Source organism: Grammomys surdaster, unplaced genomic scaffold, assembly GCF_004785775.1.
Source record: "Grammomys surdaster isolate TR1022 unplaced genomic scaffold, NIH_TR_1.0 126531, whole genome shotgun sequence".
Taxonomy (NCBI): domain Eukaryota; kingdom Metazoa; phylum Chordata; class Mammalia; order Rodentia; family Muridae; genus Grammomys; species Grammomys surdaster.
The window spans coordinates 16483390-16487905 of record NW_021621323.1 but is presented as its reverse complement, the minus strand read 5'-3'; positions in this window follow the sequence as shown (position 1 = coordinate 16487905).

The window sequence follows — 4516 nt, the reverse complement described above, 5'->3', positions numbered from 1 at the left end:
CTTCGTCCCTCCCTTCCTCCCTCCCTCCCTCCCTCTCTCTCCCTCCCTCCCTCCCTCCCTTCTTCCCTCCCTTCCTCCTTCCCTCCCTCCCCTCTCCCTCTATCAAGTTGAGAATACTCAGATTGGCATCCATGATACAACTGGCAACAGATTTGCACTTCCTCTTCCAATTCTCCTTGGTCTAGAACAAGAATTCTCATATTCAACATCAGGTATGCTCTTCTGTGGGTCAAGTCATTTTGCTTTATGGAAAAGCCTTGTTTTCCATTTGCACTACTGATTCTGTCCACATGACCCTTACACTCTTCACCTAGAGTAACAACAGCAACTGCTGTGACTCTAAGCTTCAGTGAGCTCCTGACAGCTGAAAGATGAGGGGAATGTGTTTAGCTTCATCTTAACACAGCTGACCACACACACGAGAGAGAATAATGATATATCTTAAAAAATACTAATATCTGAAGCTTTTATTTCATTAAATGCAGTTTCCATTTGACAGGAAAAAAATTACCTGAAGCTATAGCTGCAATTTCATTTAAATATGAAACAAGATGCTCAGATGAGTAGTTATGGCTTCTCTTGGGAAAATAATTTAGAAAAATTAATACGTTATTTTATGAACAATAAAATGATGCCAGAAAGCATGATGTTTTAAGAGCAGTTTAACAATAAAAATAGGTATCATGTTTTTTATACTATGGATGATGTTCACTTTAGTATATTAACTGAAATAATCAAGATGAAATAAAGCTGTTTGATAGAAGACATAATTTATCAAGATAATGTACAGGGTAATTATAATGGTGTCCATATTTAGTATTAAAATTGCAGTATATATGCTTTTATAAAACATGTTATTATAGTCAAAATAATGAAATTGACATTCCTTCAGGTGGTAAGCAGAAAAATAGCCATCCTGTAACCTTTCTATACACTTGACCTTAAAATTTTTTAATACATTGCCTTACGGAGCAAAGGGCACTTTGAAAGTTTGAACAAGTTAAAAATTTTGAGGGTTTGTGTATCTCTATTCTTAGTAATCTTGATGGCCTATATATTACAAAATACTTATAAGATAGAAGAAGGAAGTAAGCAGGAGGATGGAAGAGTGGGGAAGAAGAGGTTGGAGGGAAACAACTGCTGGCTTTGAAGACAGAAGAGGGTTGAAGTCAGGATAGCAGGCACCATCTTAGAACACTGGAGAGCATCAAGGGAGATTTACCCATGAGCCCCTTGTCCGTTACTCTATTGTGTTCCCTTTGATTTCAAACATCCAACATTAGCAGAAAGTAAACCTTCCTTGTTTAAAGCCTTATGGTTTGAACTAACTTATAACTATCAGTAATAGGAAAGTAGAAGAATGAAGTTTCTAATAACATTCTTGAAATGTCATACATATGTACAATGTATTTTGGTCACATTCATTCACTACTGTGTTCTCTCAATGTTCACTAGTGCTCTCTGTCTCCCTCCCAATTTTTGTCCTTCATTTTATTGTTATTCATAACCTCCAGTGCTGTTCTCATGTAATGAGCATGTGTCCTTGTACTGCAGCACAGTTAGTCTATCAGAGGCCCCATCCCCCAAGGAGAGTGATTCTAACGATGAATAGCTTTTCTCATATGGGAGGGCTGATGCATCTCCTCTTCTGGCTGGAATATTGCCTGTAACGTGTGCAGGTCTTGTAGGTAACCACAGCTGCCGTGAGGTGCTGGGTGCAACAGCCATGTGGTATCCAGAAGCCAGCAGTTTATAGTACTCCTTATTCCCCAGCCCCTAAAGTCTCTCTACCCTATCTTGCATGATATTCCCTAAGTGTTAGGTGGATAGGTTAATATAGATGATCATTCCTTAGTTGAGCACTCAGTTATTTATAGTAGGCAATCTCTGCATTAACCATTCACTCCTCATTGCCAAAACAATCTCTGACCAAAGTTGAAAGTAACACAAATCTATGTTTATAATAGGCTTAGAACATAAAGAAATTGAATACTAAAAGTATGAATATTAATTCTTCTATGGGTCATGAATATAACACAGTTAGTCATTTATTGAAAGCAAATACTTTTTGGTATGGAGTCAACAGCAAGTTTTAGAGCTCTTAGGATTTTGTGAATTGTTGCTCACTGATCCCGAATAACTAAATTAGAAATTAGCTTTGTATATAACAATCTCTGAAAATTTCTACAATGGTAATGTTAGAAATTAGTCATTCAAATAAGGCTTAAAAAGCAACAATTCCATGGTAAGACACCTGTAGACATAATAGAGTATTATCAATCTTTGTGTGTGTGTATAAATCATTTTTCTCACGGTAGGCAAGCATATGCATTAGTTTACTAGCTTTGGACTATACATTATATTATGCATACATTCCTTTTCTAATAATACACTTAGCAGCCTAACTTCTTTACCTTCATGCACACATACATCTTTTCCCAAAAAGTATTTAGCATCCTGCTGACACGAAAAAGACACACCAGCATCAGGCTAAAAGCGCCTACTGTAAACAATGGAAATAAATTGCTCTCATTAGCAACCCTTTCTTCCTTTTTCTTTGCGGGGCGCCGCCTCGCCGAAAAGGAGAACGCCACGCTTCAGGATTCTTCTGGCAGCATTTTTATTACAGCTCTTTTAGTGTTACAGCTCTCTTAGATGGTAGTGAGGCGAAGGACCCCAAGCCCCAAAAGCTAGTGGCTTATATAGCGCTTTAGGAGATGTGCCGCACACTCATTGGCTCTTATGATGTCGCCAAATTAGCATACTGATTTTCGCGCCTTGCGCAGGCGCACATTCAAGCAAGGCTCGCAAGAAGAACCAGGAAGCAGGAAACCGGCGCCATCTTCCGATGGCGGACGCGGCTCCTAACATTTCTTCATTTTAATTTTTTTATTTTACACTCCAACTGCAGATTCCCCTCCCTCCTGTCCTCCCAAACTCTGCCCTTCTACCTTCCCTCCCTCACTCCCGCATCCACACTTCTTCCAGCCTCCCATCACTATCTACCAGACATGCAGTATCAAGTTGCAGTAAGATCAGTCACCTCCTCTCCTATTAAGTCTGGACTAGGAAATACAGTAGGAGAAAGGAGAACCAAAAGCAGGCAACAGAGTCAGTCAGCACCTGTCCCCCTTGTAGGGGGTCCCACAAAACAAAGCTACACAACTGTAACATATTTGCCTACGTCAGTCCCATGGAGGCTCCCTGGTTGGCAGTTCAGTCTCTGTGAACCCCTATGGACTCAGGTTCGTTGAGTCTGTGGGTGTTCTTATGGTGTCCTTGACTCCTCTGACTTCTATACTCCTTCCTCTCTTCTTCAAGTTTCCTCAAGTTCCACCTAATGCTTGGCTGTAGGCCTCTTCCCATCAGTTGCTGAGTGAAGCCTCTCCAATAACAATCTATGAGTATAGCAGAATATCATTAGGAATCTTTCCTTCCTTCCTTCCTTCCTTCCTTCCTTCCTTCCTTCCTTCCTTCCTTCCTTCCTTTCTTCCTTCTTTCCTTCCTTCCTTCCTTTCTTTTTTTCTTTCTTTTGCCATTCATGTTTGATTCTATTATTGATCTCTTGGTTATCCAGTCTCTGTCTCCTGGCTCTCTGGGCAGTGTCAGTGGTGTTATCCCTCTCATGACATGTATCTCAAGCTGGACCAGTCATTGATTGGCCACACAGCTTGTAGGCAGGACAAATTGTAGGTTGAAGGTTTTGTGACTGTGTTATCAACCCTCTTTTTGTTCAAACATTGTTCAACACAATCTGTGAACTATAAGCCATGGGACAATTTGGTGTAGACTGGCTTAATACCTATAATATAAACCAAGCCTAATGTCCCAAGTCAACTTTTAAGGAGAATCCTCTATTTTTACCTTATATCTGCACATTATAGACATGCATATGATTAAGATGAGATACATAGCTGAGGAATGAGTATATAATTTGTCAGTCACAACTGAGAACTGCCCATGATATACTCTCTAGCATATGATTCCTCTTTTCTTGGAGTCCAAACAATCATTGGGACTCTTGAGTATCTTCAATCATGGGACTCACTGCTCCCTTGCAGTGTATCTGATCTTTTCTTGCTACTTTGCAAATATATATAGGTTTTTATCTCGATTCTTTGAATAAGAGGCCAAGAAAGTGGAAATACCCAGCCTGGACCCTTAGCATTAGTAATATTTCTGTCAAGAATATTTTCCATTAAGCTGTGACAGAAACCAATAGAAATTAGACATTGTTACCATAACTTAATTTGTTGGAAATATTTAATAAGCAGCATCTAACTGTGGAAATTAATGAGCACTTTAAGTATTTTCCTTTCATTTGTAATGTTTTAAGCATTAGTGTGCTCCAGTACTGACAAGAGGCTTATGAGGTGTTTACTAAAGATGTGAAAGTGATTTATAATGTCATATTTCAGTGAAACTATACAACACAACATGATAGAGTGGTGTTGCTGAATGTTAAACCTCCTGTGAAAAACACAAAGCAACCACCATTGTCCCATAGAGTTAAGGA